The sequence below is a fragment of the Dasypus novemcinctus genome, chromosome 7, assembly GCF_030445035.2.
Source record: "Dasypus novemcinctus isolate mDasNov1 chromosome 7, mDasNov1.1.hap2, whole genome shotgun sequence".
NCBI classification, from domain to species: Eukaryota; Metazoa; Chordata; class Mammalia; order Cingulata; family Dasypodidae; genus Dasypus; species Dasypus novemcinctus.
In genome coordinates this window covers 21,030,694-21,048,723 of record NC_080679.1, presented here as the reverse complement: position 1 = coordinate 21,048,723, position 18,030 = coordinate 21,030,694, and the positions used below count along the sequence as shown (strand labels likewise).

The following is an 18,030-nucleotide window of genomic DNA, read 5'->3' as shown; positions in this document are numbered from 1 at the left end:
TGATCACCGTGTCCAACATTCCTTCTTCTAATCTAATCCAAATTCTCTCATCAAAAACAAACAAACTTTCCCTTTTCTTGAAATGCTCAAGAGCCACGGGTCGTGTTCCTTGCTGTTCACCTTCTTGCTTGGGTGGGGCAAGGGCCTTGCTCCATTTCCCTAGGTTTTCCCAAGTGCTTTCTGAACACAGCTGCCAGGACCCACTGGCAGAGGCTGGGCCCAGAGGAGAAAGTTGTTGAAGCGGGGAATGAAGTGTTTCGAGTCCGTAAATATTCTGTATAAAGAAACATAGCCTATATTGAAATAGAGTTCTCCTCCAAAATGGAGTACTATTATAAAATGAAGAGACCTCAAGGGTCCTCACAGCTGACCCATCTTTGGTCTGGAAGGAGCACTGGGAATTCCTGGATGGATGAAACCCCAAACATTAAAAGTCTCGGATCTTTTAAAACTTAGTGCTACTTCGTGGTTGGGGTTGATAAGAGGAACTGGAATTTTTTCTGATTTTAAAAGAAATCAGTAGTGGGCTGCAAGCTTCCATTGGGGTCAGAAGACTCCCTGGTCTCTAATACTGATGTGGTGTCAGACTTTCATCTCTGCCTGCTGGTCAGGTTTGAGCTGATCTTGCCCCCAGTCCTGCCCTCATCCTCTGTTAGGGTGTCTTTAGCTTTATCTTCTGTCAGTGATTGTGCCAGGCTCCCATTTCTGCCTAATGCATACCACCTTTTCTTTGATTCTTGCCTATACCATGCTTCCCTCACCTGCAGTTCGATTAATTTTGTCTTTTGCTCTATTTCCCTATAACCGGCCCGGTAGATTCTCTACCCAGTAACTCGCTTTTTCTGCTCCCCACCACTATCATAAATACAGTTGGTTAAAATGTGGTCAGAAAATCTTGGTAGGAATAACTGCAGTGCTGGTTGTTAGTGTTTGCTTAAGTCAGTTTGAGATGTTTTTTTCTGACATTTGTAACTAAAAGGATCCTGACTGATAACATATTAATTCTTATTCTGCTACCAACTAGCTGTGTTACATGTTATTTAGTGTCTCTGGTCTGCAATTTCCTAATCTGAAAAGTGAAGAAGTTGTAAGGATTGTTTCTAAAATCTTGTTTCAAATTAAAATTATCTGAGCTGGAGTTGAAAAGAGGCAAAGGAAGCAGTAGACAAAAAGTCCAGAACCAGAGACCCACAAGCACGTGAAAACCCACAGGATGGGAGGACATTTTTGCCCATCATATATCTGATAAAGACTTGTGTCTAGAACACATAAGAACACTTATAACTCAACAATAAAAAGACAACCAGCCCAATTTAAAAATTGGCAAAGGGATCTGAATAGACACTTCTTCAAAGAAGATATGCAAATGACCAATAAGCACATAAAAAGATTCTCAACATCATTAGGCATCAGAGAAATGCAAATCAAAACCACAACGACAATGCACGGTGTTGGTGGTGGGGTGAGGTATGGGGACTCTGCATGTTATGCACGATGGTTTTGTACACTCACAACTTCTCTAATAAAAATTAAAAATTAAAAAACCACAGTGAAGTGCTACTTCAGCCCCTCTAAGATGGCTACAATAAAAAAGACAGATAACGACAAATGTTGGTGAGGATGTGGAGAAATCAACCATACACTGTTGGTAGAAGGGTAAAATGACCCAGCAGCTTTGAAAAACAGTGTGGAAATTTCTAAGTGTTAAACATAGAGTTACCAATTCCATTCTTAGGTATATACCCAAAAGAAATGAAAACATACGTTCTCACAAAAACTTGTGAACAGTATAACATTATTCATAATAGTCAAGAGGTAGGAACAACCCAAATGTCCATCAGTGGATGAATGGATAAACAAATTGTGGGATAGGCTTACAATGGAATATTATTCAGCCATAAAAAAGAATGAAGTACTATACATCTACAACATGGATGAACCCTGAAAAGCATTATGTTAGATGAAAGAAGCCAGTAGCAAAAGACCGTATATTGTTTGATTTTATTTATATGAAATGTTCAGAATAGAAAATCCATAGAAACAGAAAGTAGATTAGTGGCTGACCAGGGCTGGGGGCAGAGAGAAGAGAGTATGTTGGAAATGGGGAGCGACTGCTAACAAATTTCTTTTGGTGGTGATTAGAATGTTGTGAAGTTGATTGTGGTGATGGTTATAAAACTGTGAATATACTGAAAATTATTGAAGTGTGCATTTTAAATGGGCCAATTATATGGAATGTGAATTATATCACAATAAAGCTATTATAAAACAACAACAAACTGATGGAGAGATGCACCCTCAAAAGGGAGGCAGGATCTATATCTCGATAGTGGCAGTGGTTACCAGGGTATATAAGTTTGTTAAATCTCATCAAAACATATGTAAACTAATCCTCAATGAAGTTGATTTTTTAAAAAAAGAAGCATGAAGCTTCTCTTTTCTCCAGGCACCTTAGGAACCTCGACCTAGATGAGAGTTCCTCATGTGCACCTTTCTTATTCACCCTTGAACCAATCAGGTGCCTCAGCCCTTAAGCCTCCCCACGTATGCCCTCTCCAGGGGCTTGCATCCTGGCAGTTTGATGTCAGCCTTCACCATGCCGCACCCCCTCCTGTGCCCTACATCGAGTAGTTTCTTCAGTTTATGCACACAGCATCCTCAGTAAACTGAGGAGAGCTGTTTTTGAGTGACCCATGACTCCTGAACCTCTGAGACAGCTGTTGGAACATGCCCAGGACATATGCTCCAGGAGACCACCTCTCACGGTTGCATTTGCTGACCTTTGCTATGAAACATGAGCCTGGAGGACCTGTTTCCAAGAAACAGATACCTACTCAGCATCTGTTAGTTATCTGCTGCATTAGTTTATGTATTCTTCACAACAATTTTTATCAGTGTTTATTACTCAGCCAAAGGGGTGTAGGATGTAAAATACCAGAAATCTGTTGGCTTTTATAAAGGGTATTATACACAGTTACCAGGCCATAAAGAATAAGTTACTTCCCTCACCAAAGTCTGTTGCCACATGTTGGAGCAAGGTGGCTGCTAATGTTCAGCCTTTCACTTCCTCTTAAAACTCGGTGGTCCCAGCTTCTTTTAATATCAGCTGTAGGCTGGGATAAGTCTCGCTCTCTCTCCTGGGGCTCTTTTCTCTCTGGGCTCAGCTGTTCTGTTATCTCCACAAGGTCAGTTGTACTCTTTCAGGCTCTCTTGGCTTTGTCTTTCTCCCTGGGGTTCAATTCTCTTCCGTTTGAGCTGCTCTGCTCCCTCCCATGTGTTTACTTCCCTGGCTCCAGCTCAAAACTCCAACTTCCCTTCTCTGTGGTTTCTCTGTGAGTCTCCACCCACCAAGGGGGTGGGGACTCAGCATCCTACTGACATGGCCCAATTAAAGCCCTAATCATAAATCACAGACATAATCCAAGATCTATTTTTGGAATTCATAAAGAACATCAAACTTCCACATGGTATAATATTATTTTCCTTATTTTACAGATGAGAATGAAGGTAATGTTTGAGTAACTTGCCCAAGGTCACATCCACTTGGATGATGATCAGTGTCCAAGCTGGGGCGCAATGGCAAAGGCAGTGGCTACATACATGAGTTATATAGTGTAAGGAGGATGGTATTGTGAAATGTGTATAGGTATGTTTCCATAGTTTATAAACTATTTCCCTCTGGTTTCCCCCCATACATTTCAGGTATTTCTCTGATTTGACTATTAAATTAAAGGACTGAAACTGTAAGCTACAAGACAATAGGCTTGACTGAGACTTGAGAGAGTGTGTGAGCGCAAGAGCAAGGATCACTAAATTCTTTTAGTGACTAAAGTTAATGTATCAAGGACCATGCCTGAATGATAGTTTCTTCCTTGAAAATAAAAAAGAAGCCCTTTGCACCTTTGGTGGCTAGGAGGGTACAATGAAGGAAAAGCCTGAAACCCAGCTCTTTTTTCAAGTGGAAGAAGGGAGAAAGAGGGAAAGTCAAAACAAGGATTCTTACATCCCGCTCCGTTGAGGACAACCTTGTGTGTATGTGTGTGTATGAGAGAGAGACAGAGAGAGGCAGAGAGGCAGGACAGAAAGAGAGAGAAAGTACGTGAGTTGGAGGAACACAACCAGCTGGTTTTGGAAAAGCCAGAGGTAACAGGTTTATTGCCATCTAATAGGCTGTGGAAGTGTCTTGGGCAGGTGCTGTGCAGAGCTGGGGACTGGGTGAATCTGAGGCAGTTCTCCTGGTCCTTGGAGACCTTCACGCAGCAGGTAGATGAAAGAAAGCTTCTGGCAGGCCCTGAAGAAGAAGTATGGATTTTCTGAGCATGCAGGTAGATCATCAGTGGCCTGAAGTCAGCACAGGTAGGACTCCAAGGTCAGGGACACCAGGAGCCCAGGTGCCAGTCAGAGGGAGAAGCAAATTATCCTGAAAGACAAGGGAGAGTCAGGCACGTCTCAGCTCTCACCCGGTCCAGGACGACAAGTCCAGCCGCTCTACTGCAGAAATCAATGTGGACCCAGGGCACAGCAGGGACCACCCACCCACCCAAGGTCATGTAAACTCTACACACCCCAGTGAATCCAGAGGTCATTTTGGAAAGAGCAGAAAGGAGAAGATAGAGCATGAAAGACCTGAAAGGACCAAGCATTTGTCTAAAGGGACTGTTCACATTTTTAAATGCAAATAAACTGGACCACCCCCAAATACCCAATAGATGGCGCTCTTGAGGAAAAGCAAAGCACTAGATAGGACAATAAAAAAAGCTATATTTTCTTGAGATTGTTCGAATTATCTAGAAAACAGGTTTTTTTTAGAACCTTAAAAGAACAATTTCAATAAGAAAAAAATAAAATAACATAATAAAAATAAATAAAATTTTAAAACACACACAAAAAGAAACAAACAAAAAGAACAATTTCATCTACAAACAATCTACTCTCATTTCTCTAGTTATCAAAGAGGAAGATCTTTGCTAATTAAACCTGGATATATTCAAAAGCAAAAAACAAACAACAACAATATCCATATCTTCTTAACATCTTACAACCTTATAATGATGTATTTTTTAACTAAACTTAGAAAAATTTATTCCAGATTAATGGAGTGTAACATATTTTAATTTCCAAGTCAGTTGCATAGGATTCTGGCTTCATCTTATCTCCCTTTCAATATAAATGGAAGTGGGAAGCGGACTTGGCCCAGTGGGTAGGGCGTCCGCCTACCTCATGGGAGGTCCGTGGTTCAAACCTCAGGCTTCCTTGACCCATGTGGAGCTGGCCCATGCGCAGTGCTGATGCACGCAAGGAGTGCTGTGCCACGCAGGGGTGCCCCCCGAGTAGGGGAGCCCCACGCACAAGGAGTGTGCCCCGTAAGGAGAGCCGCCTAGTGCGAAAGAAAGTGCAGCATGCTTAGGAGTGGCGCTGCACATGTGGAGAGCTGACACAACAAGATGACGCAACAAAAAGAAACACAGATTCCCGTGCCCCTGACCACAACAGAAGTGGACAAAAAGAAGAACATGTAGCAAATGGACACAGAGAACAGACAAGTGGGGCTGGAGGGGGCGGAGGGGAGAGAAATAAATAAAAAATAAATCTTTCAAAAATACATATAAATGAAAGTTTATATTTTCCCATAAAAAAAGGCACCTAAAAATTAACTTTGGAAATATTTCCCTCTAATTGATCTTTGTTCTCTGGGATCTATAGCTCTATTTGTTTTTTGTTTGTTTGTTTTTTAAGATTTATTTTATTTATTTATTTCTCCTCACCCCCTCATTGTTTGCATTTTCTGTGTGTGTATGTTGTGTGCTGGTTTTCTTTTTAGGAGGCACTGGGAACTGAACCTGGAACCTCTCATGTGGGAGGGAGGCACCTAATCGCTTGAGCCACCTCTGCTCCCTGCTTTCTTGTGTCTCTCATTATGTTTTCCTCATCTCTCTTGTGTCATCTTCTTGCTTCAGCTTGCCACGCCAGCCTGTCACATCGGCTCATTGTCTTGTTCGTTTTCTTTAGGAGGCACTGGAAACTGAACCCGGGACCTCCCATGTGGCAGGCAGGAGCTCAATTTCTTGAGCCACATCCACTTCTGTGTCCATTCACTGAGTGTTCTTCCATGTCTGCTTATCTTCTCTTTAGACAGTACCAGGAACCGATCCTGGTACCTTCCAATGTGGGAGAGAGGTGCTCAATCTCTTGCACCACCTCAACTCCCTGGTATGCTGCATCTCTTGTTGTCTCTCCTCTGTGTTTCTCTTTGTTGCATCATCTTTCTGCACTCTCTCTCCACTTGGGCCATCTTGCTGCATAGGCCTGCACTCCTGCGCAGGCGAGCACTCCCAGTGCGTCTGCTGCTCTCTGCTCAGGCCAGCTTGCCACACAGTCCAGCTTGCCTTCACCAGCAGGTCCTGGGAATTGAACCCTGGACCTCCCATATGGTAGACGGGAGCCCAATTGCTTGAGGCACATACACTTCCCCCTCTATTTATTTTTAACTTTTTATGTTTAAATAATTTCAAACTTACAGGACAGTTGCAAAATAATACAAAATTCATACAGAGAACTCCAACACACCACCCCCACCTGGGTCCAGAGCCACCAATTTTAATATTTGACAACTTTCCTGTATCATTCTCTCTTTCTCTCTATTATCTTGTCTGAATATTTGAGAGTAGGTTGCACACAGATACTCCTTGAACACATTTCCATGTACATTCCCTATGAACAAAGATATTCTCTTATGTAATCACCTGAAATGCAGTTATCAAGGTTAAGAAACTTAACATTCAAGGAAGCAGTTGTGGCTCAACTGATAGGGCATCTTCCTACCATATGGAGGGTCCTCCTGACCCATGTGGTGAGCTGGCCCATGTGCAGTGCTGCCATGTGCAAGGAGTGCTGTGCCATGTAGGGGTGTGCCCTGCATAGGGGTGCCCCATGTGCAAGGAGTACACCCCACAAGGAGAACCACCCCACATGAAAGAAAGTGCAGCCTGCCCAGGAGTAGGCACTACACACATGGAGAGCTGACGCAGCAAGATGACGCAACAAAAAGAGACACAGATTCCTGGTGCCTATGACAAGAATGCAAGTGGACAAAGAACACACAGCGAATGGACACAGAGAGCAGACAATGGGGGAGAAGGGGAGAGAAATAAATAAAATAAATCTTTTTTAAAAATTCTTTCTTTCCTTCTTTCTTTCCTTCTTTCTTTTCCTTCCTTCCTTCCTTCCTTCCTTCCTTCCTTCCTTCCTTCCTTCCTTCCTTCCTTCCTTCCTTCCTTCCTTCCTTCCTTCCTTTCTTCTTTTCTTTTAATGTAGAAACCTATATATAACATACATTCTCCCATTCAAACCCTTCCCAAGCATACCATTCAGAGGGATTACTCATATTTACGGTGTTACAGCACCTTCACCACCATACAATACTAGGTCTTTCCTTTTACCTCAAACAGAAACCGTACACTCATTTTGCATTAACTCCCATTGCCCCTGCCCCATCCCTTTAACCTGTTCTCTACTTTCTGTCTCTGTAAGTTTGCATATTCTCTATTGTTTTGTTTGTGGTTACCATGGGGATTAAATTTAACATCTTAAACCTATAACAGTTTTAGTTGCTTTGATACCAACTTTACTTCAATAGAGTAAATAAACTATTTTCCTATGCCCCTCCACTCTCCCATTTTATGTACTTCTTGTCAGAAATTATGTATTACTTGTAAGCATTACGAGTCCAAATGCTTCCTCATTACATTTTATGCATTTGCTTTTTAAATCCTCTAGGAAATAAAAAGCGAAGTTACAAATCTAAATTAAAATAGTACTGGGACATATATTATCCCATGTCATTATTTTTCTGGAGAAGTTTACTTCTTCATGTGACTTCAGTCAATCTTCTAGGGTGTTTTCCTTTCAACTTGTAAAACTCCCTTTAGCATTTCTTATAGTGCCAGTCTAGTGATCCCTCCACTTTCATTTATCTGGGAATATCTTAAATCCCTCCCTGATTTTTGAAAGACACTTGCTGGATATAGAATTCTTGGTTGCAATTTTTTTGCTGTCAGCATTTTAAGTAAGTCTTCCCACTGCCTTCCTGCTTCTCATGGATAAGAAATAGGCACTTAATCTTATTGAACCTTTCTTGTATTTGACATGCTGCTTTTCTCTTACAGCTTTCAAAATTGTCTGTCTTTGGCATTCAGCAATTTGATGATAACATGGTACAGTGTGGGTCTATTTGGGCTTATCCTTTTGGAGTTCATTGAGCATCTTGGAGTGTATATTCACATCTCTCATTAAAATTGGGATTTTTTAAACATTGTTTTCTTTGAATAGTCTCTCTACTCTTTTCTTTCTTTCTTCCCCTTCTGGAATTTGCACAATACTTGATGGTGTCCCACAGGCTCTGTTCACTTTTCTTCATTTTTCTTTCCTTATTCTTCAATTGTCTTATCTTCAAGTGCACTGTTCTACCAGCTCCAATCTTCAGTTGAACCCCTGTAAGGAATTTTAAATTTCTGTTCTGTTTTGTTCCTTTTCATAATTTCCATCTCTCTATTGACATTCTCTTTGTGCTAATCTATCATTTTCCTGCTTTCCTTTAGTCATTTACCCATACTTTCCTTTGGTTCACTGAACGTTTTTTAAAATTAAACTTTAAAAAAAATTTTTTCTTCCCCTCCCCCTCCCTTTCCCTCTCCCCTCCCCATCCCCACTGAACATTAATTTTTAAAAGTCTGTAATGTTCCGGGTCTGATGCTCCTCATTGATAATTTCAAATGCTTTAATCTTCTCTTCTGCCTGGGCCACAACTTCCTGTTTCTTTATCTGTTTTGTAATCTCCTGTTGAAATCTGAACATTTTGATATTTGGAATTTAGATTCTGGATTATCTGTTTCAAAATAGTTGCAGGCCAAAGCATAGGGGCCTCCCTGAACCTCTTTTCAAAAGCATCTTATCTTGGGTGTGTGTATTTGGCCCTAGAAATTCTCCTGTTTTCTTGGGTATGAATGTCCTATCTTCCCTAAGAAACAGGTTTATCACAGCTCTGGAAACCGTGCTGTACTGTTTATCCTACAATCCGCAATCCCTTGCCCCAGGCGTCTTTGACTTGACTGCTCTCGCACAGCAGCACAGCTCTCTGTAGGAGAACTCTGAAAGCTGCCTTCCATTTGAAGGGTAAGGTCTGGGACAGTGAGTCCCTTAGGCCACCCCCAGATTGGGCTATATATATAGATGCTCTGGGTATGTGCATGCAGTTACTCTGCTCCCTCTGGAACTGGGACCAGGGATACACACCGGGAGCGTGGCTGGTTGTGTTGAGCCAGGGAGGGAATGGGGAAGAGCTGCCAGGTACCAGGAGATCCTACTGCTTTTTTAAAAGAGTAAAACCTTTTTTATTATGGCTCATGTTTGACATACACATAAGTAGGGTTGATAGTATAATGAACCCCATATGCCCAGCACCCATTCCCCAAGACCTGCACCCCAAGGCCAATCCTGTCATCATCTACTAACCCATTGTATTAGTCAGTCAAAGGGGTGCTGATGCAAAATACCAGAAATCAGTTGGTTTTCATAAAGGGTATTTATTTGGGGTAGGAGCTTACAGATACCAGGTCATAAAGCATTAGTTACTTCCCTCACCAAATTCTCTTTCCACGTATTAGAGCAAGATGGCTGCCAATGTCTGCGAGGGTTCAGGCTTCCTGGGTTCCTTCCTTCTTCAGGCTTCTTTTTACTGGGCTCAGGGTTTCTCTCTACCTGGAGCTGGCTTCTCTTTCCTCTGTGAGATTACTTCCTGGGGCTCCAGCTTAAGACTTCAGCATCAAACTCCAACATCAAAAACTCCTCAGCTCTGTCCCATGCCATGCCTTTTATCTGTGAGTCTCCACCCACCAACTCAATGCCCTACTGGCACAAGATGTTTACCTGATTACTTAATCAAGTAAACCTATGAGTCTAATATAATCTAATATGCCCAGAGGAGAAGATATTTACAAATATAATCCAATATTTCTTTTTGTAATTCATCAATAATATCAAACTGCTACACCCATCCACTCCCCCTGCACTCACTATCGTTTTTCACTTGATAGACTTTACTTTTTAGAATGGTTTTAGATTTACAGAATATTTGAGCAGGTAGTACAGAGATTCCCACATTAAACCTTCTTGTCCTGCACACAGTTTCCTCTATTATTAGAATCTTAATTAGTGTGGTGATTTGTTACAATTAATGAATCAATATTGATATATTTTTATTAGCTAAAGTCCATAGTTTACAATAAGCTTCACTCTGTATCATACAGTTCTATAGGTTTTGATAAATGCAAAATGTCATATTCCCACTATTACTATTTTTACTTTCCTAAAAACTCTGTACTTCCCCTATTCCATACCTCCCTCCTTCCACTAAGCTCCTGGCAATCCCTGATCTATTTTATTTTATTATTTTATTATTTTTAACAAGATCTTCATTTAATAAGTCTGAATTCATTTTCACCATATGTTATTATACACTGTTATCTGTTGAAACAGATTTCTTTTGAACAGATCTTAGTTTAGAAATGTCATAGATACTGTGAATTTTGTATAAATGGTGGAGAGTAAGTTAATTCTTTTCCTTTTACTTACAAGTTTCAGCTTCACCACAGAATAAAGAATACAGGCCAAAGAAAGCATAACTGGTCACTCTAGAGAAGAGTATTGTTTTTATAATATGGAATTCTCTGAATGGACAGATTCAGGCCTATTGCAACTGTAAAAAGGTTACTTAATGGACTACATGGAAATTGTACAAAGTGCTATTAACTTTAATCATTCATAGCTTAACACTATAATGTGAATTGCTATTTGAAATAAAAACAAATAAACAAACAAAAAAACCTGTTTTGAATCCCCTGGAAGACAGCATGTGTACATGACCATGCTACCTAGTGTCAATACAGTTCTCAACAGAAATTTTGACTTCAGGAAAGAATCACAAACATTTAAAACAATGGCTTTAACTGTTGTTTTAAGTCTATGGTGGGGGAAAATGTGTTTTAATAAAAAATACATGATACCAGTGATGCTGGCAAGGTTTAAAGTTACTCCTAAATTTATAACTATAAAAACTAGTTTGTATATGACAAGACAATGAGAAAAAAAGTAATCCCTTTGAAACACATTTTTAAAATAAAAATAAATGTTCACAGTGGTTTGTTTCAAGAGCATGCATTTTATGATAATAATGTGTACAAGTTCAGAGCACCCTAGGGCTTTCTTTATATCCTAAAGAAAACAAGCACATTATTCATGAGTTGTACTGAATTTTAAAAAGATCAGTGGTATACTTACCCCTTAGACAGTGTTTTAGTTGGCCAAAGGGCTGCTGAAACAAAGTACCAGAAATGTGTTGGCTTTTATAATGGAAAATTTATTTGGAGAAAAGTTTACAGTTCTTAGGTAGTGAAATGTCCAAATCAAGGTACCATCAGAGATGCCTTCTTACCAAAGTCAGTTACTGTCAATACTAGCATAAGGCCACATGGCAAAGATGGCCTCCAATCTCAGCCTTCCCTCCAGAATCTTACTATCTCCTGGAACTCAGCTGTGGGCAACCAGGCATAGGGCATGCTTTTTCTGGACCTCCTCTGTCAGTCTCTGTTGCTCTGCTTTCTCCCTGGGACAAGTTGCAAGCTATCAGGCATTTGTCTCATCTCTCTCTGGGCCCCAGCTATTTGAGTCTCTTGGAGGTTTCTCTCCTTGCACCTCAGCTGTGGACTGAACTGGAGTCTTTACTCTCATATTACAGGATCAAATATAATGGTTTCCTTTATCTGCATGTCTCTCTCTATATCTCTATTTATATCAGACCCAGCAAGAAGGTAGACAACCAAACTGGTTCATGCCTCACTGATGTAATCCAATAAAAAAACCCAAAAGTGATATTATCAAGTAATCTAATCAATGGACCCTCAACCAAATTTAATGCAATCAAAGGACCCCATGTACCCTCAAGAATGGATTAATTAAAATACATAATCTTTTCTTTTCAGGATTCATAAAAGAACTTCAAACTGTCACACTCCATCCTTTGAATCCTGAAAAGGCATTTTATCTTTTTGGCCTCTTGGAGAGTTCCTCACATTCAGTTAACTGAGGAAGAGAAAACTTGGGCCTGGTTTACAGATGGTTCTGCATGATATGCAGGCACCACCTGAAAGTGGATAGCAGCAGCACTGCAGCCCCTTTCTGGGATGTCCCTGAAAGACAATGGTGAGGGATAATATTCCTAGTGGGCAGAACTTTGACCAGTGCACTTGGTGGGTTTATTTTGCTTGGAAGGAGAAATGGCTGGAGGTGCTTTTGTACACTGATTCATGGACTGTTGTCAAAGGTTTGGCTGGATGATCAGGGACTTGGAAGGAACATGATTGGAAAATTGGTGTCAAAGAGGTCTAGAGAAGAGATATGTGGGCAAAAAACATGAAGATATTTGTGTCCCATGGGAATGCTCACTGGAGTGTGACTTCAGCACAGTAAGATTTTAATAATCAAGTGGATAAAATTACCCATTCTGTGGATAACAGTCACTTTCCCCAGCCACTCCTGTCGTTGCCCAATGGGCTCATGAACAAAGTGGCTATAATGGTAGGGATGGAGGTTATGCATGGGCTCAGCAACATGGACTTCCCTCACCAAGGCCAACCTAGCTACAGCCACTGCTGAATGCCCAATCTGCCAGCAGCAGATACTCACAATCAGCCCGATATGGCACCATTCTCCAAGGTGATCAGCTTACTACCTGATGGCAGGTTGATTATATTGGACCACTTCTATTGTGAAAGGGGCAATGGTATGTCTAAGTGGAATAGATTATACTCCAGATATGGGGTTGCCCTCCCTGCATGCAATGTTTCTTCCAAAACTACCATCTGTGGACTTACCAAATGTCTTATCTACGGTCAAAGTATTCCACACAGCATTGCTTCTGATCAAGGAACCAACTTCACAGCAAATGAGGTGCTGGAATGGGCTCATGGAATTCAATGGTCTTACCATGTTCCCCAACATCCTGAAGCAGCTGGATTGGTAGAATGGCCTTTTGAAGACTCAATTATGGCACCAACTAAGTGGCAATACTTGGTAGGGCTGAGGCAGTGTTCTCCAGGAGGCTGTGTATACTCTAAATCAGTGTCCATTCTATGGTGCTGTTTCTCCCATAGCCAGGGTTCATGGGTCCAGGAATCAAGGGGTGGAAATGGGAGTGGCACAATTCACTATAACCCTAGTAATCCGCTAGGAAAATTTTTGCTTCTTGTCCTTGAAACTTTAAGTTATTCTGGTCTCTAGGTCTTAGTTCCAAATGGAAGAGTGCTTCCACCAGGGAGCTGGAAGTTAAGACTGCCACCTGGCCACTGTGGATTCCTCTTGCCTCTGAATCAAGGCAAAGAAGGGAATTACTGTAGTGGCTGAGGTAATTGATCCTGACTATCAAGAGGAAATAGGACTGCACCTACACAGTGGAGGTAAAGAAGAGTTTATCTAGAAAACAGGAGATCCCCTAGGGCATCTCTTAGTACTACAGTGCCCTGTGATTAAATCCAATGGAGAGAAGCAGATGTGGCTCAAGTGATGGGGCCTCCACCTATCATATGGGAGGACCCGGGTTCAATCCCTGGGGCCTCCTGGTGAAAAAGAACACGAGAAAGTGTGCCTGTGGCAAGCCAGTGCCTGCTTGGTGAGCTGAGTGCCCACGCGGTGAGCCAAGTGTCCACAAGGTGAGCTGAGTGCCCATGTGAGTGTCCGTGCGCCAAGCCAAGTGCCTGCACAGCAAGCCAAGTGCTCACGAGAATGCCTGAGTGGCGAGCTGAGTACCCATGTGGTGAGCCAAGTGCCCGTGCAGTCAGCCGAGTACCCCTGTGGGTGCCCCTGTGGTAAGCCAAGTACCCTCACGGCAAGCCAGCTCTGAGGAAGTGAGTCATGCAGCAAGATGATGACACAACAAAAGAGAGATGAAGGGGAGAGTCAAGGGGAAGCACAGCAGAGACCAGGAACTGAGGTGGTGCAATTGACGGGGAACCTCTCTCCACATCAGAGGTCCACAGAATCAAATTCCGGTGAATCCTAGAGGAGAATGACAAGAAGAAAAGCCAAAAAGAGAAATAGATACAGAAGATCACACAGTGAATGGATACAGACAACAAAAACAGTGGGGAGGGGGCAGGGCACGGGGAGGGGAAGAAAAATAAATAATAAAAAGAAAAAAAGGAGAAAAAAAAGAATCCTGTTACAATTTAAAAAATAATAATAAAAACAAAAATAAAGCCAATGGAAAACTGCAACAACCCAATCCAGACAGGACTAACAATGGCTCAGAATCTTCAGGAATGAAGATTTGATTCACACCCTTGCTGTGGGTATAGAGAATGGAATGGATAGTGGAAGGCGGCAGTGAGAAATACAAACTTTGACCACAAAACCTGTTACAGAAAGAATGACGTCAATGGTCTTGAGTATTTTCTCCTTGTTTTGTTATGAGTATGCTTGTATATGCACATAAAACGTATATCTTTGTTTTCTTCCTTATCCTTTTCCCTTACCATATGACATAAGTTGTAACAGTTTTGTGTCATAGTATTTAAGGATGTCAACTTTAAAAGTGAATATTACCCAAGGAATTGCACCCTATTCTGAAGGGATTTAGTGTGTTTCCAGTTGTACACAGGAGAGTTGAGTGTTGTTAGATGGAAAAAAAAAGTCTGTTATTGTTTTTATTTAGAGATTAAGTATGGTTTAAGGTGATGCGTATGGTTGCCGAGTTGACAGGGGGTGGACAGTGATGGTTAGCATAATATGTCAACTTGTCCAGGTGATGGTGCCAGGTTGTTTGATTAATCAAACATTTTCTAATTGTAATATAAAGAAATTTCATGGACTTTAATCATCAGTGAGTTGATTGCATAGATGATTGATTCCATCTACAATCAACTGAGGAGATTGCTGGGGAGGGCAGGGATAAATAAAATAAATCTTTAAAAAAAATACTATGGTGGAATGTTTAAAAAAAAACTGAGGAGATTGCTATCAACAATGAGTGACACTCATCTAGTCAGTTGAAGGCCTTAAAAGAAGTGATTTTGGCATTCAGGAGAGAATTCACACAGCCAGTATCTCCTGAGGATCTACATCAGAGTCCCTGGCTCGCAGTCTGCCCTGTAGAATCTGGACTTGTGCATACCCACGGTCACATGAGACAATTTATAAAATCTCCTACTATTTACAGATATCACTCCTCATTTTGGTTTCCCTAGAGAACCATGACTAATACACAGTCAAAATTGCTTTTGCATTTTATAATTCTGTTTTGATTAAACCTACCTGAGAAAGACAGGATAGAGATAAGAAATGGGGTGCGGGCTAGAAAGTGTTACAAGATTAAGAAAGAGTTATTTAATTACTAAAGACCTATAATGTGTGACCATTTAATGGGAAGGAAAAGGAAGTGAGGTAGATAATGCAGCCACTGAGCGAATTGATGGAGCAAAATTGCTGAGGAAACAGAAGGGAATGGGAATGTTAGCATATTAGACAGATATGTACTTTCTAAGATGAAATTAGGTGTGTGGATATTATATGCAAGGGAGAAGGTTGAGGAAATATTCCCATATTGATTTATTTTTTCTAAAAGATGAAGGCAGCGACACCCAAGTTTCTGGGACAGTTTTCATGTAGAATTTCAAGAGAGTGGTGAAGATCTTGAAGCACTGCTGTGGATAATAGGGAGAGGCAGAATTGCAGAACAAATTTCTGGGTCCAAATGGAATTGAGAATCATGAACTTTAGCCCCAAGTTTGTGTGATTTCTCTGACATCCCTCAACTACCCAGGAAAAGGGAAGTGAAAGTATGCACAGACTATCTTATGTCATGGTTATGTTGGAAGGATGGGTGACCATGGGGGACAGGTGGGGAGAGATAAAATTGCCAGAACTGGGCTGACAATTGGGCAGATACAAAAGAAGTTAAGAGGCTGGAAGAGACGGGTGAAACTGTCTTGGGATGTACAGCTTTAACACCGTCATTGAAGTTGTTTGCAAAAGGCATAGAGAACTAAAAAACAATATAAAAATACTATTCTTGGGAATGGAAAAGTCTTTCATTTACTGTTATAACCAGTAAATACCATTCGTTAAATTAAAATTGGCAGGGGGTGGGGGTGGTGCACAAATGCAGATCTGTTTGAGCAAACCGACGTACACATTACAGTTCCCACTAGGCAGAACTGAAGTGACATCTATTTCTTTGATTGCTTTGCGATCATACCCCTCGGTGGTGTTACGGATCTAGTGGCAATCAGCTTCTTTTTCTCTACAGGCTTTAAAATCCAAAAAGAACACACTAGCGTTTTATCCACACTCATCATGCCACCTGCCTTGTCAAACTCTCCACAATAATTAGGTGCAGAAAAGAGTGACCAACTGCCTCTTGGCAAAATAAAGTCATATCCATCTTCAATCACCTGTTGGGCTCTACATGTGAGGTCCAAATCATGCTTTTGGAGAAATTTTGCAACCACTTCTGCACCAAACGTGAAGGACCCCCTTTGTCATTTTCACCCTAGCCTAAGACATCTTTATCAGGATCAGACCACAAAAGAACACAAAGAAGACCTTGACCTGGTATGTCAGTTGGTCGCATAATTTGCCAAATCTGCTCCAAAGATTGAAGCTCTGTTGATAAACCTCCATTGTAGGAGAAGTTAAAGCAATCTCTGGAAGTTTTCCATAGTTTAATTGTAGCATGTTCTTTTACATTCATCATAACATTCATACATTCTAGTGATGCTGGCAGATTTGTGATGCCATCAGAAAAGAAAAAAATTCTTGGGATATTTGATTCTGTAGGTCAATAAGAGGCAGACAGTCTCCAATGACTGCTTCCCTCTGTCCACATCGTTCCCAAGAAATGGGTAGTTGCTTTCTGGTGGGAAACCACCATACTCAAAAAGTCGAAGCAAACAATAGTGCTGTCCGTGGACATCACCACACATTTTGAGTGGTGCTTTAAGTTCTAGTAGAATAGGCTGATTGAGAAAGATCTCAGGAGACTTTAAATACAGTCCTCTGAGTTCATTCTCCGGTAGGTGTACATGCTTTCCAGGCTGGGACCCTCTCTCTTTCAGCAGCTGTTGGATGAAGCTGTTGACGTTGAGTTTATCTATACCCGCCATAGCTTTCCCTCCCGCAGCAGCACAGCCTGCAACTTGTGCCCCGGACTCATACTTCCTTCCCTACACCAGGAGCACAGACGAGTTGCCCCCTAGCTGCCGTGCTTCCTTCTTCTCTCCCTGCTGGAACCATGAGAGAGCTATTTTATTTTTAATTAAAACATTTCCAAAATGTAGAAACGCTCTAAACCCACCAACAAAAATTCGCCTTCCCCTCCTTCCCTTATTCCTTGATAACCTCAACTTTGTGTCTCTATGGATTTGCTATTTCTAGACATTTCATATAAGTGAAGTTATGCAGCATTTCTACTTAACTGCCTTGCTTATTTCACTCAGCATGTTTTCACCATTCATCCATGTTGTAGCATGTCTCAGAACTTATTCCTTTTTTTTTTTTTTTTAAGATTTATTTCTCTTCCCTTGTTTTGTGCTCGCTGTCTGCTCTCTATGTCAATTCACTGTGTTCTGTCTGCTTGTCTTCTCTTTAGGTGGCACCAGGAACCAATCCTGGGACCTTCCCTAGTGGGAGAGAGGCGCTCAATCTCTTGCACCACTTCAGCTTCCTGGTCTGCTGTTTCTCTTATTGTCTCCCCTCTGTGTCTCCTTTTGTTGTGGCATCTTGCTGTGCCAGCTCTCCTGCACGGGCCAGCACTCCATGCAGGCCAGCACTCCGCTCAGACCAATTTGCCATGTGGGCAAGCTTGCCTTTCACCAGGAGGCCCCAGGAATTGAACCCTGGAGCCCCTATGTGGTAGATGGGAGCCCAATCGCTTGAGCCACATCCATTTCCCAAGAACGTATTCCTTTTTATACCTGAATAATA

General features: G+C 41.5%; 1 pseudogene; it reads right to left on the bottom strand.

Moving 5' to 3' along the window:
* Window positions 1-10,688: 10,688 nt before the first annotated feature.
* Window positions 10,689-17,210, bottom strand: LOC101421773 (serine/threonine-protein phosphatase PP1-gamma catalytic subunit-like; annotated as a pseudogene).
* Window positions 17,211-18,030: the final 820 nt, after the last annotated feature.